This window comes from Ambystoma mexicanum, chromosome 1p (genome assembly GCF_040938575.1).
Source record: "Ambystoma mexicanum isolate Mex_15411 chromosome 1p, UKY_AmexF1_1, whole genome shotgun sequence".
Lineage (NCBI taxonomy): Eukaryota > Metazoa > Chordata > Amphibia > Caudata > Ambystomatidae > Ambystoma > Ambystoma mexicanum.
Window position 1 is genome coordinate 694,810,701 of NC_090921.1, and position 27,417 is coordinate 694,838,117.

Genomic DNA, 27,417 nt, shown 5'->3' on the forward strand with positions numbered 1-27,417 from the left:
TTCTAAACATATGACAATGGGGTATTTCCCTGGTTCCATCATTGAATTTACATATAATAAGTCACACTGCGAAATGTACTCATCTCTGTGGGTATTCCCTGCTGCCATACCAAGGTGTAACATGTCCGTGATTACTGAACACCTTTTGGCCCGCAAGTAAACTAAAGGCTGTAACATAAAGAGAGAGTGCGTGTTCGTGTGTATGCGCACAAGCGTATACTACCATCAGACTCCATTGATCTGTGGCATGCAGGTTATCAAAATGGAACATGTTCATCTTCACCAGTAGCCAGTGGGGGGGGCTAAAAGCCTAAATGACCACTTAAGAAAAGCCATTCAGTTTGCTTTGCCAGTCGCAGCAGGGCTCCCCCCGCCCCTCCTCCTCTCCACACGTGTGTTTGAGTTTGATGGAAGCAAGGGGTGGCATTTCAGTGGAAAGTATATTGAAAAGCCCAATTCTGGCCCTGGGTGCCTGGTTTTGTTTGCGATGATAAATCTGACAATGTATGACCTTTTAGAAAATATTTGTTAAGATTAGTTAACTCCACCTGGCAAGAAGGTTATTGTACCGTCATAAAACTAATACTGTGACACCCCTAGTCTTGATTCTACTAAAGACACAAAGGCGAGCATTATATCCCACCCAGAAACACGAAAGTGGGTGTATGCAAAGGGTTTTATGATTTTATGCCTATGTATTGCCCACCTTTAGGATAGCGTCTCCGTTTGTTGCAGGAGATGGGTCGAAGGTGACCTGAGCGATGAACAGGAGAAGGATCACGAATGAGAATTGGGAAAAGACCTCCTCGTTGTCGAAAGGACTGGGTTATGATGCAAGAGTCAGCTGCAGTTGTTCGGTTGATTTTCAATTGACTGTTCAGATTAAGGCAGAGTTCGCTGCCAAAGAAAGAGGAGTAGGCTTCGTGGGAGGCTTAGGGCAGATCCTGAAAGGACAGGAGGAGTAGCCCAGGACTACTCAAAACCTGAGTATTGTGGGGATTTGTAGTTCAGGAGACATTTTACGTTAGAGGTAAAACTTTACGGACCCTTTTTATTTAAAAGTTGTTTTTTCAAGTTTTAAGAAATTTTTAAAATGTTTAAAATTTTACATGCTGTGAGAGCAGTAATGAAGAAGGAAAGCATAATGCTCGACTCTGTGTCTTTAATCTTCATCATCAATTAAACAATGTCTCGTCTAAGGAATTTTGTCAGGTTTCCTTTCCGCATGGATGCTGGTAGTTTATTCCATGCCAATGTAAAGGAACACCCATTTCCTCTTGCACGCTTGGACCGTGGATAGCTCAGATACATGGTGTTGCTCAATCGGGTAGATTGATGAAGGGTGTAGCACTTTATGACAGAGCCGACCCATATATGCATTTATGGGTCATTTTAAGAACCTTAAAACGAACCTGTGCTGCGACTGGCAGCCAGTGCAGTTCTCTTCTGTATGCAGATATATGATCATTTTTAGAAATGTTTTTTATAATAATTCCGACTGCATTGTTTTGTATAACTTGAAGTTTGTTTGGTTTCAAATACAGTTTTTACTTGCCCCACAACAAGGCACTACAGTTATCAATTTGGGGCATTATGATTGCTCTTACCAGAGTGTGACAGTTTTGATTAGAGGAATATGGCATGACTAACCTTAGGTGATACAGAGATTGTCTACTTGTGCGTCACCCCCAAGAGAGAAGTCAAAGACAACGCTTAAAGTTCTAACTTTATCGAACACTTTAAAATAGTGACCATCAATGGGAAAACCTACATACTGTGTTCCTAATTTAGCTCTTGCTTGCAATGATGCAAAAATAAGAAACCTTGTTTTAGAACCATCGAGACAGAGCCGATTTGTGGACATCCAAGATTAAATTGCCCCACAGACTTTTAAAATGTTCTCCATGTCTTTAGTATAGTCTCCGCTCAACTCTTATAAGATGTTGAGTATCATCTGCATCATGGTAAACTGGGTCGCTAGTTGTTCAAGTAGATCACATAAAGAGTGATTATAAAAATGAAAAAGCGCAGGTGAAATGCATTTACATTGAGGCACGCCACAGGTGATCAGTTCTGCTTCTGAAACAAATTCCCCCCAACTGAATTTTGATTTCCTATCCTTCAGAAATGATTTAATCCATAAGGTAACTTCTTCCCAACACCGCCCTGAGTCAGAGAGAGTGGCGATAAGTCTCTCGTGGTCCACTAAGTCAAAGGTTGCTGACAAGTCCAATAACATCAGCAGCCCCGACTTACTCCTGTCCATTAGGTTCAGCATATGGGTCTGTAGGTCTACTAGAGCACTTTCTGTTCCATAGTTTCATTTAAAACCAGATTGTCTGGTGTTCAGGCCATTTGTTTCCTCCAGTTGTCAGTGAAATTGCACACCGGTAATATTATCCACTATCTTCAGTAGGAAAGGGACATTTGGCCCAAATTACCATATTCTTTAGGGTCTTGGCTGGGTTTTTTTTTATTAAATGAGTTACAACCACGTCTTTTATGTTATCGGTACTGTGCAGAAAGGTAGCATTAACAAAACAGGTTAGGAAGGGGCTAAATAACTTGTTATTTAAAATGATTTTTGCAGGAATGGCATCACCTACACATCGGGTAGGGTGCATCTTTTTAAGTGTGGACGTCATAGTATCCACAGAGAATCCTATCTGTTTTCGATGAGATTTTTGGCATTTTTAGTGCATCAAGAATTCCGGTTTGGATCCTATCTCGTCAGCAATTTTCAAATGGGCCAGTTTCAATTTGTCCGCAAAAACCTTTTGCACTTCAGTACAATTAGCTTTAGTTGGGATGAATGAGCTCAGCTGTGCTGGAGGCTTTTCTAATGTTCTTAGAATGTCAAAAGCTCATTTGTTTTTTTTATTTCCCATTTCTCAGTCTGTGTTAAAAAATCTCTTCTCCTCTTGTATTTCACTCCTATATAATTTGGACAGAGGTTTCCAAGTGGCCTGATTTTCCTCCGATTTATCTTTTTCACCCCAAACCCTTTCGGCCTTCCTTTTCTCCCGCTTCCTAATAGTTAGTGCCGAGGTGTACCAATTTTGGTTAGTTCAATCCCTCACAATCTAATCTTCAGTTTCATAACAGCTACTTTCTCTATTAAATCCTGCAGTATTTTATCTTAATTAGCACCCAAAACATGTGGAGCATCAGTGTCTGAAGTAGTATCCATCATCTTAGTCATGGAGGTTGCTAATATAGCAACTCCACCACCTTTATTGTTCTCTTTGTTCTGTCCAAAAACTGTATAGCCCTCCGGAGTGGCTAGATCAATGTTAGGTCTGCTAGACCTTTTCAACTACTTTTCAGTAACACACATATCAATGTGTTGTTCTTGGATATAGCCGCAAATATTCACAGCATGTTTCTCCAATGAACAGGTTTGGAGTAATGAGATGTTTGGGGTTGGTCTTCTCCTCTCATCACCTTTTTGATAGTTTCTTCTGGTGGATGATGTACTGGTACACTATGACCAGTATTCGTTGCAGTGGCATAATATCGGTCATATTAACCTGAGGAGTACTGAGGCTGGATGTTGCAACAATATAATTTATACATGTGTCTGGGATAAAAAAAAATCCCCAGTCCCCGATAATTTCCTCTTTGCTATTCTTCTTCAGCAATCCATCATCATGGGTGTAGTCCAGTAACATGCCACTTTGATTATTTTAACTTCAATCCAGCAGAGCAGAAAATAGAGATCAATTAATTCAAGAAAATCCATTCAAAACATTAACATATTTCAGGAAGATATGAGAGTTGATTGGCTGTGGCACAGATGTGTACGCACAATCTGCAGGTTAGATGTTTTAATTGCGGATTCAGACTTAAGGGCGAGTATGTTCGTCCTGAATTGCCAAAAATAATCATTGTAGGTTGTGCCCACCGCCCAAATTATTGAACTCTTCCAGTGTCAAGAAAACAACCACTATTTAATTTGTTAATTACAATGCAAATTATTCAAGAGCCAAGAAATGAATCAGGTTGCCTTTCTTCTATGCAAGTGATCAATGGTATTGTTAAAATAATACCTACTCTAAAGACTATCCTCAGCCCCCGAATGGCAGTGCACAGCGTGCTATAATGCACCATTGATAATTATACATCGGTCCCATGTGTGCTGCACAATTTCGGCATGCTGTGAACCACCAGGTGGACCACTCTAAACTGGAGACCAAACGTCCATCCGAAATTACCATGGTGGTTGCTTCGTCTGCTGATGGTTATATCTTTAGGAGAACAAAGAAGAGTCATCAGAGGATTGTCCTTCGAATGGGTCGAGCCTGGTTAGGCGATCCAGGGGACAAATGTCGTGCCTTCCTAAAAACAGGATAACTAAGTATCATAATCACACCAAAGATTTTCTATTTAAAAAAAAAAAATAAAAAAAATAAAAATAACAGGCTTCCGTCAATGCCAGCAATAAGTGAGGATATTGAGAGTACCCGATCTAGCCAGCCTTCTGAATCCCCCTCGAAAAGCGCCCGGACATACTGTGGCTACCCCGGGTGAAAGTCTGTGGAAAGGTGCGCAGCCGAAACCAAATGGCGAGAGATCACAGGAGAGGCCGTCTCACGTTGGGCACACTGCGTGCAAAGACATCAGCAGCCACCCACAGGACCACTGGAGGCACGAAGGAGAATGCAGAGACCCACGGTTGAGGGGAACCCGTGTTGAGACCAGGCAGAGAAGAGCTGAGCTGTACAACTCTGCGGCACTACGGAGCACATTGGGTGTGGGGCTCGCCGGACCGGACGAGCAACACCCTAAGTGAAGCACAGGGCCCAGCTGAGCCTCGAGGAGGAGCAGAGGAGAAGGAGCCGACACTACGAGCAGCGACCTGGTGGTGGAGGTGACCCCATGCAGTGCAAAGGCACCCGAAAATACAAGGAATCAAGGGCATGCGCACTGCGACACTCCCCCCTCCAACATCCTCCCCCACACCCCCAAGGGCAGATGCAGCCCTTTGCATCATTGAAATAGGGCACTGCATGCCGGGACACACGTGAAATCATTGAAGGCACGCTAAGACTAAGTGGCAAGGAGCTGAGCCACACTGTGCAGCACTACGGAGCCCGGCAAGTGACGTGCCCACAAACTACGTCCACAGCGAGGCTCAGGGCCCTGCTGAGAAGTGTGGAGGGGGAACTGATACCTCGAGCGGAAACCCAACGGTGAGGGCAGCACCACATGGTATAAAGGCACCCAAAAACAAAAAGAGCTAAGGGTGCCGCATGCAAGGGCAACTGCAGGCACTCCTGAGACTAGTGAGGGCACACAGAAGAAGGGTTAGATCACGTCCCCTGCACAAGAGACACCTGCTGAGATCAGGCGGGGGAAAAAAGAACTGATCCGCATTGGGCAGTGATGCAGCATTATAGAGCCCGACAAGTGTGAAGCCCGCCCGGCAAGCTACACCCAACGCAAGGCACAGGGCCCCGCAGAGCAGTCTGGAGAAGGAGCAGACGACATGAGTTGCAACTTTGCAGTGAGTGTGCCCCGATGCTGCGTGTGAAGGCCTTCACAACATAAAGAGCCAGGGGCTGTGCACCCCGATATCTCCCCACACCCTACAGCAAGCACAGCCCCTGAAAGCAGTGGCACTGCGACAAGGCTCTGTGGGATAGGGTACCCGCGGGCATCTGAGGGATCACTTGAGCTGCACAGAGGAAGGCTAAGACCATCTCCCCTGTGTGGGGGGGGGGGGGAACCCCTCCTGGGCAGAGACGATCGGAAATCTAGGAGAAATGACAGCACAGAGGAACTGAGGCGGGGACACCTGGGGCATGCTATTGACGCAAGGGGCTTGCTTGATGTGTGGAGAATAAAGCACCCGAGAGAGCAGGGATACACCTTCTCCCCTCTGCACCTAACATACACTAGGATAGATTAACCGTTTATTAAACGGGGATCGGGGCGGGTGGAGAGTTCTAGACTGTGAAATAAGACTGGTGGGGTGGACAGATCATGACTTCGTCCGATGACACTAGAGAGGGGGAATATACAGGGCAGACAGTAACTGGAGGTGCAACGACCATCTTTGGAAGGACCAGGTATTTACTGACCAATTGTCAGAAGACAATCGCTGAGTATTTCCAGATAAACGACACCGGGGAAACAGATATAAAGATAGTATGGGGCACAGGAAACGCCACACGGCTAGGTCTCTTAATCAGGGAGGGAGCGCAGAGAAAGAGGGAAAGGAAGCTCCTAGAGGGCAGGCTCCGTCATGAGATAATGGAGGAAGAGGCGAGGATGCATGCGGAGAGTGGGAAGGGAGCTGGAAGGCTAGGAAACATACAAGAAAAAAAGAACATAACTGAAAGAACTAAAATTAGGTGAAACCCTGATTAAACTTAATACCATAAACAAAATTACTGTGAGAGAGGTGACCAGGCAGACGTGCTCTTGGCAGCTAGACTCCGGGCCCAGAGGGCAGAAAGATGGGTTACAACCCTGGAAGAGACAGAGAGGGCCCCCAGAACTATGCCAGCGGACATGACAGTGGGCGTCGCAAACTTTTACGAGGACCTACATAAGACAGAGTCCCTTGAAGTGGCCGCAGAGGCATATCACGGGCGTTTAGACATGGTGCAACTCACGGACACTGACACAGAACACCTAGAGAGTCCAATGATGGCAGAAGTCCTGAACGCAATCTCCTAACACCCCAGTGGCAAGGCCCCCAAGCGAAGATGGATACACCACAGGGTTTTACAAGAGGTACTCCGGTGTTCTCCTAGGCCACATGGTGAAGGTATACAAAAACATCCTTTAGAGGGCTGCGATACCAAAAGAAGGGAGAGACCCGCTGCACTGTTCCTCATACCGCCCTATCTCCTTCTAATGTAGATGAGAAGATTCTCACATGCATCCTGGCTACCGGATTAGAGGCGAAAATGCTGCAACTGGTGCATCCGGTCCAGGCCAGATTCATAGCCAGTAGAAAGGGCGCAGATGAGATAAGAAAGACACTAAATCTTATGGAACATGTATCACGAGACTCAGGTAACTACACGCTCATGAGCCTTGACGCTGAAAAGGCATTTGAGTGGAGTGGGGATTTCTGTTTGCAGTCCTGAGGAAGGTGGTGACAGGATGCTGAGGGCCTTAGGGGCAGTATATGCAGAGCCCACGGCACAGGTGGTGGTGAATGGGAAAAGGTCCAGGGTTATCAGACTAGAGGGAGGCACCAGACAGTGTTGCCCACTGCGCCCCCCCCCCCATTATTTGCACTAGCTATGGAGCCTCTGGCATAAAGATATGTCAGGATGAGCACATAGCGGGCATAAGAGTAAGAAGTGTTGAATATAAGTTCAGTTTGTACGCGGATGATATACTGTTCCACATCACGGACATGGCTAACTCAGCCCAGAGTGCACTGCGCACTATAAAACAGTACGGGTGGGTGTCTGGCTGCAAAGTAAACGAAGGCAAGTCCACCTTGTTCCCCATAGGCAGAGACGCGTGTGGACGCAAACATTTGTGGTGAGACCTTGGGATCCCGGTGGCTTGGGAATACAGATATCCAGGGACCGGGGCAAACTGTACGATGTCAACACAAAGCCACCCCCCACCGCCTCCCCGCTGTTTAGGGACCTAGAGGTTTGGTCAAGATTCACCCCGACATGGTTGGGAAGACTGAATGCGATAAAAATTACATTACTCCCCAGTGTGCTATACCTATAGCAAACACTGGCCATTGAGATGCCAGACTCCCACTTTACAGATTTAAAACAAGGGATCAGCAAATGCATATGGCAAAGGCCAAAGCAAAGGGTTGCATATAAAGTGCTAACGCAGCCAAAGGAGTGTGTGGAGTAGGACTACCTGACATGCGTGCATACTACACGGCAGCGCAATTTAGAGTGATGATCCCCCACCTCAGGCTGGATCAGGAAAAACAATGGGTCCAGATTGAGAACCACCTCTGGAGACCAGCCACCATGGGAGAAGACTCCCCCCCCCTCCCACTACTGTTCAACAGCTAGTAAGAAGACACTGTATAATGGCCTTATTGGGGGGTGGGGTGGAGTTTACGTTGGTTTGTGTTAAAATATCTTAAAAGTGAGAAGGTGTAACATTCAGCACAAAGCTACTGTGATACTGTCATTTGAAAATCTCCCTTCCCTATTCCCCACACACATCAACTCCTTATATCCCCTTAGCCCCCCGACCCCCCCATTTTTGTATGCGTTTTTCCACCAGAAAGGTTTCGGCTTAAAACGCTGCCGGAAGAAAGCCTGCCCATCTAACATTGTACCGGAGGAAGATACCGATTGTAGTGATCAGATCGACAATACAAAGAACTGGTGTAGTTTGCATTCTAGCAATAAGCACCGGTGCTGGGGGCTCCACCGGGCGGTAACGCCCTGTGGTCCCAAATTAGAGGCACGAGCGAAGCAAGGGCCTTAAAGCTGGGCCCCGGCACCATTACAAGCCGGTGAAGCTGCCAAAATGGGTGATTATTGCTATTAGCACCCTGTGTTTTCAATTGGGAAACTCTGGGTGCTAGCAGCAACATACTTTGTTTGAATGAATGGGACGCCTTGTAGTGTCCTGTTCATTCAAACAAAATACTTACCCAAGATGGCCACCATGGAGCTGAAAGACGGGGATCCATACAGAGCCACTCTTCCAAGGTCACGGAGCGGCGGCTGGGTGATGCCGAAGTAATCAGGTAAGTGGGTCAGGGGATGGATCTGAAAATATGAGGGGGAACAAGGGAAGGGCATAGATGGCAGGGTAGGGAAAGCAGCCATCCACCTTCTTGGAATGCAGGATAAGATCATGGTATTCAGCCCACGATCCAAGCATCCCGATTGTTTGGCTCCCCTCACCCCGAGAGCCAATTGGCATTCCAAGGACATCAGAGCGAATACCATGGAAACAGTTTCTGGGATATTCAGCTCAGAGCGTGGAAGGGTGGGAACCAGAAGGCTATTCTACTGAGACTCACCCTTTTTTGGATCAAAAGCAGTTCGGACAAAAGATGGTGGCCGCGGCGAAGCTCTTGGCTGAAGAGTCAAACCATTCAATACCACCTAAACGAAAGGTTAAGGCCCCCAGACAGGCCACTCAGATTTCAACTTTTGGGGGCATCTTTCCACCCACCCAATATTTGTGTGCTTTCAGAATATGCCTGTCCGATTTAATTTTCAACCATTCAGGCAGGTCTGGGACGCTGCATTGCTGGTATTTGGATTTATGACGTGGTAAGAGGGGGATTCTGTATAGATTTTATGATGCTGTTGCAGGACTTGGGCATCATAACCACACCTTTATCACAAGATCTATTTAAGAAGGACTATTTCCAGTTGGGTCGAGCGTCTTCTCCTGAATTGGAGATGTCAGTTCTGCCCCACCAGCAGAGAGGGACACAGGGAAGAAGGAGGAACTCTTCATGTTGTTCTTTGTATCAAAACCACAAGTAAACTGCCCTTATATAGACTTGAACAAGGTTTAATATGTTTGTAAAGATTATGCCCTTCTAGATATAAACTTTGCAATTGCGTATTTCCATGTTAGCTCAGGGGGGGAATTGCTTTTCCTCTGTAGACCTATGAAAAGGTGTACTTTCATGTTGCTATCCTTCAATTCATAAAAAAATGCCTATGGTTTGCAATAGAAGGGGTGCGATTTCAGGTTTAAACATTCAGACGCAAGTAGGCCTCATTCATCGCCAAGGCATTCTCCTCTTCCCTTGACTAGATGAATCAGTATGACTCATTCAAATCGAGCACTACTGGACAACACTTCCCTTACCATTCACTATGCTGGCTCGGGCTGGTTGGAGTTGGAGTCCAATACACATGGAGAGCCAAACGGTCAACACCTTGTCTATCAAGAGATGACACGGCACAACATCTTAATAACCTTTTTAACAGCAAGATGCCAGGCGTTTTCAATTTGACTGCACTACTTCGGCCACTCCATTCCCTTACCAACAGCATTCACTTTTATACACAGTCTATTATTGACTAATCTGCTCTTGACTCAGTCTTAGTAGTTGCAAAATTAACATGCTGGCCCTTGAACTTTGGACCACCATAAAGAAGTGCCCAGACAAATAAATGACCAGATTTCCAGGAAGGCCCGAGCATACTCTCGAGCCCCTCCTGCTCCAAACAGGACATCACGTACTAACTTAAAATTCTCCAAATCTGCCTTGGAAACACAACCCAATCACCACAACGCTTTAGGACAGATCTGCCTCCTCCCTTTTGCAGAACTATTGTCTACCGAACAGGACTGACATGCACCAATGCAATCACAAAATATTCTTCCACCGATGCATTCCTCACTTCCTCTTTGTAACATTTATTTTCTGCTTTCTGATATCATCCTTCCCAGTGTATTTTCTTCCCTTCAGCAAACCAAAGTCTGGTTGCGCAGGCAAGGGAACAGTGTGCCACTCCACGGACAAGCCTGGGTGCTCAAGCTACTGCTGTGGGGATTTGGCGTAGTATAACACGGACAGCATATGCATAATTGAGCAATGTTCTAAAACTCAACTTCTCCCCACCTGTTCAAAGCATAGATGGCGGTGGCAACCTGTAGAGGACAGACAGACCATTTTCTGAGAAAATATCCAACCAGACCTGTATTCAGCATCCCATGAATGCGGTGTGATCCAGGAGGTTAGACAAAGAACAGACTTCTAGCATTGAAATGCTAGTGCAAATGAAATGCATTCAGCGGGAGGTTTTCATGCACGCAGAAAATTTAACAATTTTGGGTAGAAAAAGGAGTATAAGAGGTGAGCCTGACCTACCAAGTGAGAATGACTTGAGAGCTACACGTACGTTTGTATCTAGTTTGTCTCTTAAAGCCAAGCACCCACATAATCTACCACACATGGTGTCGCCCTGCACCAAGTGCCAAGCTCAGAAACTCTTTACCTTTCCATATCCAGCATATAAACCTGCAGCAAAAAGCAGGATTATGCACCCAGAATCCTCCAAGCACTTCCAACAGTAGACAAACCCGATCAGTATCATGGGACACAGCCCCTTACACAGTGGATTCTATGAACTCCTGCGTCCATGCCTTTCCCAGCAGCCATGACTTTATTGTGAAGCTTCCAATTGTCGACGGGTTTCCCTCCCCTCACTCAATTTAACTTTGGAGTCATCAGGTAAATATATACATCTCGCAGAGAGCCAGTGAACAGAGTGCTTTCCTGCAGGTGCAGCTGGTGAAGTGGAGAGACCTGAACACTTGGAGGTTCTCTATCCGTGTCCCCTTCTCACTGTACTCCCTAACATACTGCCAGATCCGTTTCCATTTCACTGTCAAGAGGATTTCTCTTCAAACGCACCCCCTCTATCCTATTTCGCCCTCCTCCTCTTCCCTATACAGCATTTTGAAATGGGTTGAAGGCAGCATTAGCTAAACACGAGACCTACATAAATACCTTGAACTTTACAAACACTATTAAGCCATAGTGAAGAGTACTTATTCTCATACTATGCCCCGAGACAGTTGTTTAAAAAAAAGGGTCTGGCGCTCCAGCAAGGAACCAGGTGTACTTCGGTATAAAGGTAAACTACCCTTAATCAGATTACAGTATTAACCCACAAGTGCTCCACCATCCAGGCAATTGAACAAAGTTCACACTGAAAACACCACAGGTGAAACAGACACACATCATACACTGACATCACTAGCAGCAGTTAGACAGGTAGGCAAAATACCATTCTTATAGAGGCTCATAAACCAGACACTGACTACCTCACGCCTACACCTGAAAGTAACAAAGACAACACCAAACACACAGGCTCCCACACTCCTCAAGAGGGACATAAAATAAACACGAGAAAGTAGTCACCAAAACGAGTAATGGGACACAACAGACATTTAGGTACCACAGGTGAGATAAACAGGGAAGAAGCAAAGCATCCTACCATCTACATTACACAGAGGTTGCAATCGACCAACCCAAATGCAAGCATGCAAGGAGGAGATGGTGGGAAATATATCTAAGCACACACCCAACTACTCGAATAGCAAGTAGACAAAATAAGCTCAGCACAAAGGGAAGTGACAACAGACAAAACAGCCCTCCACTTGTAGGCACCTTCTCCCACAAATGCCAATCCAGTGGCCATCACAGGAGCAGGCCATTTTCCACTCCCGAAAAAGAGGACAAAGACGCCACACTGCAAATTGAGGAATGCATGAACCATGGTCACGCACCACTTGGAGGCACATCAAGTAACAGTCCCTATGATGGAACCACCAAGATAGGCAGCATGTACATGCACTCTCAGCACCAGACTCAAGGCAAAAGACCTAAACAATGGTGAACCACCAAGCAAAACTCATCACTGCCCAGGAACACCCAAACAACAATGCAAAAGGTTCAGACGCTTGGCACTACTGACAATCCGGCCAAAAACTAAAACTCCCACAATGTACTGAAGCATCACAACATGGACGAAGAAAGAGACATGACACAGCGACATACACTGCAGATCACAAGCACATGGGAAAGCTTTACCCCACATATAAACATGCACAGTACACCGAGGCCAGTACAAAACAAAACATCCTCTGAGGCACAGGGATGACAATGAAATGGGACATTATCCTTAAACAAGGAATGGCAAAGTAGCATCAAGCCAGTACACACACATAGAGCAACTCCAACATTCAAAACATACTGTATAAAAAAAAAATTAAAAAAAAAAGGGAGGAAGAAAAACAAAAAAAGACTTTCTTAAGTGGGGGGTCTCACAACCTGAACATCTTAAATTAAAATATTCGATTAAGTAATAATAGGTGAGAGGGCAAGGGGAGAAAATAGCTGAGAGGGCGCAGGCAGAGAACATTAGGCATAAGCAAAACATTGGTGGACTGGGAATAATCAACATATGCAGATAACAGCCAACCCTCTGCCCATTCATAATCACCCCGAATCCTGTAGGAAAGAACAAGGCAGACCTGAAATGAAAACTGGAACACTGCAGAAGGGAACTACCGTTTGCCACACAAAAATGCACAATGACTCCAACAATCAATTCTCCCTGTGATGGGTGTCCGTCTGCAAGGATGTGATAGCCCTGGCTTTTTTTTTATTTTTTTTTATAACTATTAATATAAAATGATGCAGTTACTTCTCTTTCTGAACAGGTCTGCTAATCAGTACTCCCTCTCATAAATGTTCCATGTCCAAATCATAGTGGAAACATGTGGCTTTGCTGAGAGAGTCTACAGGTGCCCACAGACCAAGCTCTGTAGTGGCAAAGTACAGGTTCAACTGTCACATGCACATTCCTGACTGCCGCTGGAACACAAGTTTCCTCCAGGAAGAGGTGGATTTTCATCTTCTGCACCTCTGATCTAAATCATAATAATTGTAGGTCTTAGTCAATTAGGCAGCACATCAATCTATAAATATAAGCCATGCTTGAGCTGGCATGGTGACTGCTAAATGCTCATAATGTATACAGTCACAGCAATCCGATATTATACTAGTGTCGGCTCTGTGAGCAGGGCCCAGCTATGATAGGACTGATGTATGGTCTGTCTCCACAGCTGCTATGCGGAACAATAGCCAGGATACTGCCTCCGATTACCCTGCAGGAAGGGCAAACACCTTAAACCAGTACATAAAAACGTACCCCAGTAGGTCGCCCTAATGCACTGTGATAATTTGATTATGATATTCTATTTATAGCGCACCCATACAGAAGTGTCTCAAAGCGTGACAAGGCTGGTGAGGGGAACAATGGGGGGGGGGACAAAACAACGCTCTTACTAAGCCCAATGAAATTGAGATTGCGCAAGTGCAGGGGAGAGGAAAGGGGAAAGGTGCTGAGGGAAGGGGGGGAGGAGCAAGTGCACGACATACGATCTAAATAACAAGAAACAAGAAGTGCGGCCAGCAGGTGGCAGTGCAAGGTTAAATGCAAAACAACAGGTGATAGATAGTACAGGTAGGCGGACTGTAGGGTTACAGATACACCCTCAAGTGCAGGGTTGCCAGGAGGCAGTGCAGGTGTGCAGCTGGGCGCGCAAGGACCTGGACCTGTGGTTCAGAGGGTAGCCAGTGCAGTATCAGACTGGAGATCAGCAGGGAAGAGGGAAGGCAGAAGCAAAGAGGAACGTCTTGAGCTACTTCCGGCACCTGAGATGGTTCTGCTCGAGTTTCAGAGGAGCTGTCCAGAGGGAGGAACCCGCCAAAGAAAGAACTCTGCCACCAGCTCGTTGCTTGGAAAAGCGTCTGACCCTCAAGGAGTTGGAGGAGCTTTTTGAATCGGATCCTTGCAGCCAATGGAGGGCTTTCAGTGCTGGAGAGATACGATCCCTGGGCTTGAGGCCAAGGACAAGTCTTGCAGTCCCGTTCTGGATGAGTTGCAGAGGACGGAGAATTGAGGCAGGCAGAAGAGGCTGTTACAATAGTCAAGCCTAGAGACAACCAGAGCTCTAGAAACAGTGAGCTTCTGGGGGAGGGGGAGGAGAGGGAGAATACCTCTGAGGAGGTGCAGTTGTTAATGGGACTTCTTAGAGATGTCAGAGATGTGAGGAGAGAAGGAGAGTGTGGAGTTGGAGATAACCCTGACGTTCTTAGCCTCGAAGGTGGGAGCAGGAGGGGGGCCAAGGGAGGCCGGCCAGAGAGTGAGGGGAATTAGTCGTTTACATGTTATTGTTCAATTTAAAAATCTATAATTTTACAGAACCTTGATTGGAAATTCATCTACTTTGGACCTTCGTACTTTAAGTTGTTTGGGTTGCGACTGCTATCACCTAACACCACTTCTAAAGAGTGTAGTCTGCCTTTAGCCTATGCTACCACAAAAAGTGAACGAGTTTTACCTTCATGATTGGGATCACTGCTAGTATGATAGTGTGGGGCCGTAAAGCATTGTTAAACCACTTGCCTCACGTTTAGTTCACAGTGGGAGGCACATAATTTGCAAGCCATATCACCTGAACATGAACTCTTTTAGTCCCCATTAACGTAGTACATATTACTTACTGAGTGGACAACTCACTAACAGCACTATATATAAGGCCACAACACTACATCCCAACAAGGACACGGGATGCCACACATAGGGCCTTGCATAACCAGCTAATGCTATAAAATCAACAGAGAATGGTAAGGCATATTACACTATACCAACTAATAGGAAGTAGGCAACAGTAATATTCATTCACCCCTAGCAATCTTAAATCCATCAGCAAAGTCATGAACTCAGATTCTTGCTTCAATTGTCAGTCTGATGGCAAAACATCCATGGTGCAAAGCTGCTCCACATTTTAGGCACATTCCCAACAGGCTGCCAATGATACCTTCATCCGCAGATGACGAAGTCAGCACTGCAGCTCATGCACAAAGTCCCTCTGCAAAGTTTCTCCACAGAGGGAATCAGTGACATTAATACTTCTTGAACCAGGTCTGCGATCATTTTACATTGCTGAGGATGCAACTGCCTGAGCTGCCATCAAAAAAATACTGGTCACTTTATCCGGCAGGCCTCTTCTCTAGCAAGCAATAACAGGGGACACATGGCACATCTGAACATGAGGTCCAAGGTAGAAAAAACACTCAACGAGCATCCATTTGCATGAGGGCGACTCAGCGTGCTGGATGATGAGTACACAAACCTTAAGGTTTGGTTGGTGACGGCATGGTAATTCTCTGACATCATTCTGCCACTGGATGCGGCTCACACAGAGTGCTTATCAGACTCCTGCCACCACCAGCCCTTGCTTGCTGCGCTTCTCTGACATCCATCAGCTTCAGGGCCTGGCAAGGATGCCTGCACAAAACACGTGCGCATTTTGCCTACCTGACATGCCAGGACACCACAATGCAGGCGAAGCAGCACCGAGATAAATACTCCTCTCGCCGATCCACGCATGTCCCGCAAATAAAACGACAAGCGAAACGGTGGTTTAAAGTGGCAGCTGTTCCCCCAACACATCAGTTTGTGGGTCCATTTGAAGTCTTCCGGGTCAAACAGAAGACAAACAAGTTCTCAGTTATGTTGCAAAGAAAGGGCTGCAGCTCCAGCAAGAACGAAGGAGTAATCCGGTATAAAGGGTAAGTCACCTTTAGTAACTACATACAGTGGTGGACTGCCCTACAAGGAACTCTGGAGATTTCCCGGAGGCCCTCTGAAATATAGGCCTCTTTTCTGTGGGTGCCCTGTTTTTCTGCTCTCTCCCACGTACCCCCTTCTTCCAGCTCTCATCTTCCACACCCCTTTAAGATAATTTGTTGTAAAGCTTCCAGCATCCTATTCCTAGCTCTTAATAAATGTATTATTGTTATGTTTCACTTTGTAATGATAATATAGGGACAAATGTGCTCTAAAATTCGCTATCCCCCTCCCCCCCTCTCCATCTTGTGGGAAACCTCTACTCTCTCACAACCCGTCAAAATCCTACTTAGTGGGGTTGGCCCTGCTGGTAGAGTGTAATATGGGGCAGGGGAAGAGTGGGCACCACTTAACCCTCAACAATTATAAACCCTACTGTATGTTGTCTGGTATCCACCCATCAACCACCCATGCACACAGATGTAAGGTGAACAGAATATAATAGAGCCGTTTCTTCTTTTGCATTTGTGGTCAGATGGCAGAGATTGTGGAATCTGGTTGAGCTTAATGCAATCCGCCTTTACTACCGGTACAACAGACCATTTGATTTTTTTTTTTTTTTAACAATTTGCCAGACATTGCCCTCGTGAAAACCTGGTTAGGTCCGAAATGCACTGGCCATTCATTCTATGTCTGCTTTGCGGAAATAGAATATAATGTGTTCACATTTTCAGCTTATAAATGCTGCTGAACAACTTTTTCTCATTCAGCAACTAAGTTCTACTGCTGTCTGAAACACGAATGCAATGTGCCATCATGGAATATTGTTTCGGTAAATGCAATAAAAGACACTATGATCTAGAATGTTTTTCTATGAATAATTGTGCACCTAAAAAGTCCACCTTTGTTCCCCAAAAACAGCTAAATACTACTATAGAGTGGAAACGCATTCCCAGTTTTTAGGTTTCACTTCAAATTGTGTTTCCTCTGGTAGAATAACACGTCTGTCACGAGTACATCTCAGTTCAATCTAATTTTTTTTTAATACCGTGTGTTTCAGTTTACAAAAAAACTTTTCACACTTAAGAAATTTACAACATGTAACAACATAACCTATAACAAAAATCAAGAACACAACCCATACAAAAACTGCCACGATTTCGTTTTAAATTCCTTTCTAACATAAATTGACTGATCCGATTTGCGAAACACATGTCATGGCAAGAACTAACATCTTCTAGTCTATTCGACAAATACTTGGACAGCATTGCATTTAAAAGCGCTGGATGCTTGTACATTTCACGAGTTCGGTTTGTAACGTCCGGGTAGGTTCTAAAAAACATGTTTGTCCGCTTTCTGGGGAGAATTACATCCTTTGTTAATATTGCCTGCATCTTTCATGTAACTTTCGTCCGGTCTATGGGTGGAGGAAAGTGACAACGCAGATTTATCATGGGGCGGGGGGGGGGAGGCGGGGGGCAAAACATGGGTCAGCTGGAATGATCAGTTTCGTGAAGGGGGGAGCCGAGGACTGACATGGGAGTGTCAGCTTGAAGACATCAGGAGAGGAGTAACAGTATATTTCTGTCAGGTAGAAGAGTTTAGGGCATAGTTTTCGTTGCCCTCCCCACCCTCATTTACCCGTTTCCCCAAGGGACTCACCGTGTCTTGGACTTGGAGATCCCCTAACACCAACCCCGCCTCCCATCAACCACCTTCCCGGCATCTGGATCAGTGCACAACGAACTCTCGCGAGACCACGGGCGATCAGTGACAGCTATGGTAATCAAAGAAGGACTATAGGCCAAAATCATTGAGAGAGGAAAGACTTAAGTTTCGCAGCTCTTTACGTGAAAATTCAAATAGAAGAAAAGAAAGATTGCCGACAAATATGGGCAGGGCTAGCCAAGAAAGATTAGTTCATTGATCACGATAAGATGAGGAAACATGCTTAATTACTCACTGTCGAAGATCAAACGTGTAAGAGATTCAAAGAGGCCGTCGAAACTTCACAGCGGATATGAAAAGGGCGTATAGCTTAGTATTTATTATGTGGTGCTTCTGAGTAAGATGGCCAACTTTACAGAATGGTTTCCCAGGACATTGTAGATGTGTTAGCATAATCATAGCTCTCAACCATTTGTGTTGCAAAGGCGGGTGAAATCACCCGATTTTGTTTTTGGCGGGTGAGACGCCCATTAGAATGAATGGGCGTGCAGGAGGCTTGGCGGGTGAGTCAGCCCTTTACAGGGCGGGTGACACCCGCCAAAAGCGGGTGAGTTGAGAGCTATGAGCATTTGATAATTTAAAAACCTAAGCTTTCTGCCTCCTGCCGTGCGTGCACACCTTGCAGCAGCTCTCCTGGCTTTTGTGCAGGTATGTGAAAGTCGGTCGAAGTGGTATTAACTTCCTGTTGATGGTAGCAGCTTCGAAATAGTGCAAGTACCTGGCCATATAATAGCAGTGCATGGCAAATGCCTAATACTAATACACAAGCCAAAATATTTGCCTTTGCCAATCCTTGTTTTTAACAGGACTTTAGTGCACATCCTACATGCTTTTGATGCTTGTTTAAATATCAAACTTAGCTGTGCTCACATCCTGCATTGGTTTTTGTTATATTATATCTCAGTATGACACTGTGAGCTGGTGTAGTGGCCTTTAATGACGACAGGACACCTGGGGTGGTTCTAACTGCCTTTATTAAAGGATAAACATGTGGGCTTCAAATGTCCATATGCATGGCAAGGGCAGGTACTCACAGTCTCAGACTGGGCCTCCCAGTTACTTCACTGGAGGCAGGGTGTGCACATGGATGGCACGCTGTAAGCTTCCAGGGCCCCCATGAGGCCTCCTGTGGCATTGGATTTATGCCCTGGAAGCTGGGCTGCATAGGCTCTTGTGGGACTCAGCTATCTTGGCTCCTTATCAGGAGCAGCGCTTCTCACGACCACCTCGCTGGTGCTCCGCCAACCTTCTTGCTGGCGCCAACGTTCTCTCGTGGATCGCGGGTCCGCAAGATCTCGTTAAGGCGAGACCACGCTCCCGCGATCACGTGGCATCCCCACACACCTCCTTTGCTAGGAAAAGGATAGATGGTCATTCCATGACGAAGTCTGCAAACTTGCTGGGTTTCTTTTTCTCTCTCTGTGGTCTGCCTTGATCTGGAAGCGGGGCAGGGTTGCGGGAGCACTCTTGGGGAGGTGCGGGTGATTCGGGTTCTCCTTGTCTTGCCCTTCGCTGTGACTCCCTGAGTGGGGTTGGGAAGTTGGTGCTTGAGAGCTTGTCGTCGTAATGTGTCTCTGAGGCATTTCTTTCTGACTGGCGAGGGTTTTCGATGGCTCTTGTTGGTCTTGATCTTCTCCGGTTTCCCAGTGTGGCTGTTCCATAGATTCTTTCCTGAGGTACATGGTCACCCTTTCTAGATTCCATTTCCTTCCTTCTCTGGTGCAAATGTGGTTTGACCCTTTCACAATGACTTCTCTGGGACTGCTGTATCTGGAGCCGGTCGAAGTGTCTTTGTGGGGAAGACGTCTCTTTACCAGGTCGCCTCTGTTAACTGCTGTGTGGCGAGCGGCCCGACGCATGCCCCCTTGAGCCTTCATGGCTTCTTTGTTACGCTGCATGCGGAAGACTATGTCTTCCATGTCCACATCTTTGTCAGCCCTCACTTGATGGAGCCACGGTGGTACCAGCGTAGATGCTGCCCTTCTTCCCCTTAGCAGATGGAATGGTGACACGCCAGTGACGGCGTTGGGAGTGATGCGTGGGCTATGATGGCCTCCTTGACCGTCTTGTACGGGTTTAGGCCCAAGGCTTTCGCTAGTTGCAGTGCTCCTTTGATGAAACGGTTTGTTCACTCGACCAGGCCATTGGCCTGTGGGTGGTAGAGACTTGCTCTTCGCTGTCGAATATTGTTGAGTTTAAGGAATTTCTCAATTTCTCGAGAGACCAACTGGACACCATTGTAGGTGTTAGGGAGAATTCTCTGTTAAGGCTAATTTCCCAAACCTAGTGAGTCCCCCAGCAGCTTTGCTGGATTTTTTGGGGTTTATTTTTTTCTCCTGCTAAGAGTGAGACTCTTTTTCTCCCACTCTTAGACATGATTTGAGAGATCCTTTGACTTTGTAATGTGTTTTATGGGCTATGGGGTCCTTTACTCCATAGGGTTTCATGTGGTTTTTGGTAAGTGTGTTACACAGCACCCTCAGTGCAGTAACACAGGGGTGTCATAGTGACCCCCAAACATAGACTCCATACCCTGGGACTGACTACGGTCTCCCAGGGCATGTAAAGTCACTATTGACTTTACTAGTCTTAAATTGGGAACAGAACCAGTACAAACCATCATATTGTGGAAGTACTGGTAGGGGTAATTAGATTTCGCCTGGGTCTGTTTTTCGAGAGGGCACTGTGCAGTCCCCCCTCGTCGAGTTTCTGGCTGGTGGCAGTGGTTACCACGTGAAATATTCCACCGGAATATTTTCTATGGGATTTTCCCATTCATTTTAAACGCACCACTTTTTGGTGCAATGTTAAAGATACCGCTGGGTTATTTATTTAATATTTATTCCCCGGTTGGGTCTTTTTGTCAGAACTCGGTTTTAAAATGGCGTTTGTGTTCGCCTCTGTAACTCCAACCCAAGTCGAGCCCTTTGTTCCACTTTTTTGGCGGGCTTCTACACCGAAGCCTCCAAAAGTGGTGCCACTCTGTCTGGGTCTACAGGATGTGTGGGAGGGGGGTTTAGGAAACCCTGGACTGAGTTGCCTCGGCAACTCAAGTCGCACTCTTGTGTGATTGGCCCAGTGGTGAGCCGCCCGGCTCACCACTTAGCATGTTTGAGTGACAGCTAGGACTGATGAATGGGGGTTTTCTGCATAAAAGCAGGGCTTTGGGGACTGGAACTTCAGAAGTCGCCACAGGACCTAAAGAATCCAAGGAGGGAGAAGCTGAGCCGACCTGCAACGATGACACCACCGGTGGAGCCCTGCTGAACCGTCTCACCACTTTTCCCGACGAGAGAGAAGATCTTCATTCCGAGGAGTCTTCTTCCTTTGACTGGTGGGGATAACCAGTTTGCCCGTCTTTTTGCCTTCCCGGATCATCTCGTGGCCGCCTTGCCTGTGCCAAGCACCCGGGCAACCGGGATACCACGATTTACCACTATCGCGAATAAAAGGGTAGTACCTTTTAACCAGAGAACTCTACGGCTGGTTTCTTCCCTGGCAGTGCAACGACCTTCAGCTTTCCTCCACGTCGAGATCTTCTCTTCCTCTGGACGACGCCGCGACTTGCACCCGCTGCCAGGAACAACTGCCCCCGCTGGAGGATCCTCTCCATCTTAAAGGTACTGTGTCCGCCTAGCCTCCCTTTCAACGGTCTGTACGGGGTGTCTATTAAATCCTCGACTTACCACCTGGGCTGACCCTAGGCTGGCTAACTGAACTTTTCTGAGCTGAACTAATTCCTTTTTGAACTCCCTGCAAGACTTTTTCAAGCCTCTTAAACTGTGTGATCTTGGGTGCATTGGTGCTCTGCTCTCTCTAAGAGGGAGCCCGGCGTCTGAACTTTTTGCTCACAAGTAGACTTTGACTTTCCTGCCCTGCTGGGTGCTTCTAAAGTATTAGTGTTGTGTGCTTTTCTAATTTCTGCCTTTTCCCTCCCTTTTTTTATAACTTATTGGAGTGCCATCTTCAGTTAAGCGCTCCCCTCTGTCTGAAAATAAGTGGTGTTAACTAAGACTTGTCTAATAAGGAATAAGGGATGTATATATATTAATAGTGACTGTGTTTTGAACTTGCTTACAATAATAGTGCTGGAGTGTTTCTATAAGTGTGTCTTTAAATAAATAATTATATACTTTGATACCAAAGCTCTGGTCAGTGTTTGCTTGTGCTACTGTATTTTGGTACCTATCTTGTATACTCTATATACTGTCTAACTCTTCTTGAGAGAAGTCTGGCTGCTCAGCCACAGCTACCAGGTAAATCTGGGTGGTACAGACTGCTACCAATTAGGTTTACTGCCAACACCTGTAGTCTTAAGCCTTTTGCAGTGGTCCCTAAGGGAACTGCACAGGTTTCTGCCTAACAGTAGGTCACAATTTCCTCGGGATGGCCTTCGTGCTGGAATATGGCAGTGAGTGCTACGATGACTGTGTTTCTGGTGATGTGCGAGGTGAAGTCAACTTCAACCCACTTTGAGAAATAGTCGACCGTGACTATCCCATATTTATGTTCTGGGAGCATGCTGTCCAGAGGCCCGATGAAGTCCAGCCCTAGTTTGCGCCACACCCCTTTGGGGACTTCGGTGGGCAGCATGGGGCTTGTCTCACAGACAGGCGCTTGTCACTGTTTGTGTACTCATGGCACCTTTTCGACCATTTGTTGTATGTCCTGATCCATGCCTGGCCACCAATAGGCGTTGTGTATCCTGCGCCTGGTCATGTTGCACCCCAGCTGGCCTGAGTGTGCTCTGCACAGTATCACTTTGCGAATTCCGCTGGGCGGGATCACTTGGTCACCTCTCAGAATGAGACCGTTCATGGTGGTGATTTCGTCGTTCACCTTCCAGTAAGGACGTAGGCCTTCAGGGATTGCTCTTTCATCAGGCCACCCTTCACGGACCCAGGCCGTTACGCGGCGTAGGGCATCGCCTTGCTCGAACTCATCCTGCCATTGGCGCTCACTCAGGTCCATGTACTCGCCGTTCCTCGAGTTGCTTATAGAGGCTATGACACATTCATCTTCCAAGAATGTGGTCCCAGGGGCGTTTTGGTTCAGGAGCCTGGACATACAGTCCGCTTGCGCGTTTTTCCAGCCGGCAATGTGGGCTGTCTCGTATGTGTACTCTTGAAGTTTTGCGGCGATCCTGGCCAGTCTCGGGGTGGCAGTCTTGGTGCCGCCCGGGCTCAACATGTGAATGAGGGGTTTGTGGTCGGTTACCCATCTAAAATTCGTGCCCCAAACGTAAGATCTGAAGTAGTCGACGGCCCAGGCACATGCCAACATTTCTTTCTATACGGTGGAGTAATTCTTCTCCGCTGATGATAGGGCTTTTGATGCAAATGCCACGATATTTTCAGTGTCGCCCTTCTTCTGTGTCAGAGTGGCCCCCAGTCCGTACGCGCTGGTGTCCGTAGTGATGCAGGTGTCCCATTCAGGGTTGAACGGTTTTAGGCATGGTGCGTGCAGAATCCTTCTTTTGATTTCAGTGAAGGCTTCATCTTGCTCTGGCCCCCAGGAGTAGGTTGCCCCTTTTTTCAGAAGTTTTCTCATGGGGGACGTGGTTTCGGAGAACCCTCGGACAAATTTAGCATAGTACTCCACTAGGCCCAGGAACAAGCGTAGTTCTTCTCTGGACATCGGGGCCGGGCCGTCTGTTATGGCCTCCATAAGGTTCTTCTTGGGGCTCACCCCTTCGCTTGAGATGCAGTACCCAAGGTATTCTACCTTGCTCACTCCAAAAACGCATTTCACGTGGCATAGATGAACGCCAGTCTCTTGAAGCTTGCTCAGGACTGCCCGGAATGCTTTGTCATGGGTCGTGTTGTCCATGGCATACACGAGGATGTCGTCCTGAAAGAGTGAGATGTTTGTTCTTTGAGTAGGGAATTCATCATTCTCTGGAATGCGGACGCTGCCGAAGACAGCCCAAACGGCATGCGGGTGTATTGAAATGTGCCGAAGGGGGTGTTGAACGCCGTAAGGGGGCGCGAAGATTTGTGTAGTAGAATCTGGTGATAGGCGTCACGCATGTCCAGCTTCGAGAAGATTGGCGCCTCTTTCATCATGAGGACAATTTTGCTGATGCTGGGGAGCGGAAAGCTATCGGTAACAACCTCCAGGTTCAGACTTCTCAGGTCGATGCATATTCTGAGGTCGTTACTGGATTTCTTCTCAACTAAAACCACCGGACTCAACCACTCGGAGGATTCCACTGTCTCGATGGTTCCTTCTTCGACCACCTTCCGAAGATGGGCATCTAAAGCAGGTCTCGCCGTGGCAGGTACTGGTCTAACTTTATGTTTCACAGGCACGGCATTGGGTTTCAAACAAATCTTGTGGACAAAGTTTCTCACTTTCCCCAGGTTCTCGGAAAACAGGCTTGGGAAAATCTCCTTGAAATTCTGCGCTGCTCCTAAGGAGACCATGAGTACCTGTTCCGGAGTGCTGGGGTCCAGTTTAATACTGAGTCTGTGTTGATCGTCCCATCCGAGCACGGCTGGGCCTTTGGGTGAGAAGTACACCTTGTTGGTGGTAGACCTCCTGTTGAATTCAATTTGGGCTCTGATGTAGTCCAGTAGGTCGACGGTTGCACCTCTGAAGACCGTCGGTTTTTGCCTGGTCGTTCTGATTTCCACTTGTGCTTGTCCCATCATCTCCTTGTATTTGTCGATGCGAAGGATTGTGAGGTCTGATCCTGAGTCTGCCATGACACGTGTTTCCATGCCGTCCAATTTAATGGTGCAGTGGGGCTTTTCTCTCCTGGCGTGGAGGGCATTGACCATGATGACCATGGGTCTGTCCTGTAACTTGTCATCATCGCTTGAAGTGCGGTCGCCATCGACGCGGGAGACGTTTCCTTCCCAACACGTGCATACCGGAGCCACATGACCAATGCGTCCGCACTTGGAGCACTCCTTATTCCTGGCGGGGCAGTCATGATCATTCGCCATGTGTTTGGTGCTGGCACATCTGTAGCACTTCGGCACGTCCCTTTGCCTGGGGCCTTTGTCTCTGGGGCTGTCACGGGACTGCATGTCTCGGCGCCCTCTCCATTGCAGCGCCGTAAATTCGGGTATGGGCAGATGACTTCCTGCCTCTTTGTGCCTGCTGGAGGTTTCTTCCTCCGCCCTGGCTATTTGGATGGTCTTGTCGAGGGTCACTTCCTTTTCTTGTATGAACTTGTCCTGCACTTTCCTGGAGTTGGAGTGAACGACCAGCATGTCGCAGATGACCTGTTCTTCGTTTTCGCCGAAAGCGCATAACAATGCCAGCTCCCTCATCCTGGTGATGTAGTCGTCCACGGGTTCACTCCCTTCTTGTTCACGGGTGTAGAACCTCAGCCTGTGTACCACCACGTTCTCCTTATTGGTGAACCTCTTTACAATGCGACGGGTTGCCTCTTGGTAGACGTCGTCGTCGTCGTCATCGTCCACTGGTATGGCTGTTAAGCTGGTAAAAATGTGCTGTCCTTCAACCCCCATTGCATTTAGCAGCATCGCCTTCTTCCTGGCGGGGGCATATCCCATGCCGCCTACAGCCTCCAGATACGTGGAGAAAAGGGGCTCCCGCTGCATTCACGGAATTGCCGGGGTCCCAGATGAGGAGAGAAACGCAGGGGGTGGTGTGGCGCCTTGCATGGTGGGCCCGTGGGACTGTTGATATCCTCGTCGCCAATTATGTAGTGGCCTCTAAGGATGACAGGACGCCTGGGGTGGTTCTAACTGCCTTTATTAAAGGATAAACAGGTGAGCTTCAAATGTCCATATGCGGGGCAAGGGCAGGTACTCACAGTCTCAGTCTGGGCCTCCCAGTTACTTCACTGGAGGCAGGGTGTGCACATGGATGGCACACTGTAAGCTTCAAGGGCCCCCATAAGGCCTCCTGTGGCATTGGATTTATGCCTTTGAAGCTGGGTGCATAGGCTCATGTGGGCCTCAGCTATCTTGGCTCCTTATCAGGAGCAGTGCTTCTCACGACCACTTCGCTGGCGCTCCGCCAACCTTCTTGTTGGCGCCAACGTTCTCTCGTGGAGCGCAGGTCCGCGAGATCTCATTATGCCGAGATCTCGCGAGACCGCGATCACGTGACGTCCCCACAGCTGGGAATACCGTGGGACCAACATTCCATACAGAATGCCATGGGATGAAATGATTCCAGGCAGAGCGGTTGGGGCCAGTGTTGAAGGGAGAAGCTGTGCTGGGGGTCTGTGCTAATGTACTACAAATTAAACAGTAAAATAATATATCTGGTCGGCCACTTGAGCCCCCCCAAACTGCCCCCAGAACACTGTGGCGACCCCCCCCTCCAACCTGGTTGAGGTCCTGCACACTGCAAGTGCGAAAGACCTGATCTGTCACCCCCAGGAACAGCAGAGAAAAGCAGCCGAAAAGCAGAGGCGGAAACAGTACCAGCTCCGAGCCGCCTAGCGGCTCCAGTCAAAATCCACATCAGGCCGTGGCATGGGGAGAGCCCCATAGGTGGGGAATCATCTTGACCCAACCCCCCGGTCCACAGAGGTCTGCATACGTCCGATCGGATGTGATCCCCCCACTCCAAAACTACTAGCGGGGGAGAAGTCGCGGAGACCGCACTTCAGGGACCAACGCGCCAGGGACAGGGGTGAGTACTCTGACGCCACCCCCTCCATCCCACACCTCATCAGTGCGCTGCGCACCCCAGGGCAGGGCTCAGAGACACTGCACCCCCGATGCCTGATCGGAGGCTTGGGAGGACAGAGTGTTGAGGGGGAACACAAACCGGCTGCCCACACCCCCGGATGCCGCGCGAGTTGTGAACGGCCCTCCAGATCCACGCAACGGAGGCCCCAACCAGTGAGGGATGTGACCAACCGGCCCCATGGGGCCTGTAAGTCCCTAGGAGCCGGTGAGGGGAGCACCATAAAAGGGGGGGGGGAGCAGGAGGCCTCATCGTGGAAACCCTAGCTGAAACAGGCAGGTCCCGGATGGATGCGTGCTATGCCCTGGATGCGCCGATTGCGCTGAAAAGGGCCAGAGGGGCGAGGAAACCTGCATAGGGTCCACACACCTCCCTGCAGCACCTGTAGGGACAGAAACGACAACCCCAAGATTAATGGGCGCAGCGCACCCCAAACAGAGCCAATCTCCTACCCCCACAGACTTGTCCTGCAAGCAAACTCAACACAGACCCCTGAGGAAAGCGGGACATGCCCGGAAGGGACAGCCTAGCCCCCCACTCCACGGCCCAGAGTGGGGACGTCGCCAGCCTCAGCTACAGAACGAGATCCCCCAACGAGGAAGAAAGGAGGTGCCCCACATATGCATCCAAAGGGCAGGAAACCTGGAAGAAAGTAAGCCCAGGAGGGGGCGAGGACTGGGGCCCCTGCATAGCTGTGCACAGCCAGCTACCTTAGAGGCAAGCGCATCCTCCCATATATGAGCTGGGTGGCCCCACTCCAGAAATTCGAATACAACCCGACCCCCAGACACCGGAACAGTGGCCTATGGCAAAGCCCATCATGGTAGAGGATGTAACTTTGATGAGGAGGGACATGGCGGCAATCCTGGAGGAGATGAAAGGTTTCAGATCCAACATCACACACAGATTAGATGGTCTGGACAAAAAAGTGGTTGATATGGAC

At 47.9% G+C, this 27,417-nt stretch overlaps 1 protein-coding gene across 1 annotated transcript in view; it reads right to left on the bottom strand.

The window, feature by feature from the left end:
• Positions 1 to 17,805, bottom strand: part of RIT1 (Ras like without CAAX 1) — a 651,953-nt gene extending 634,148 nt beyond the window's left edge. Inside the window, exon 1 of the mRNA XM_069649919.1 lies at positions 17,733 to 17,805. The gene's annotated coding sequence lies outside the window, so the exon portion shown is untranslated. The remainder of the gene's footprint in view (positions 1 to 17,732) is intronic.
• Between the last annotated feature and the right edge of the window lie 9,612 nt (positions 17,806 to 27,417).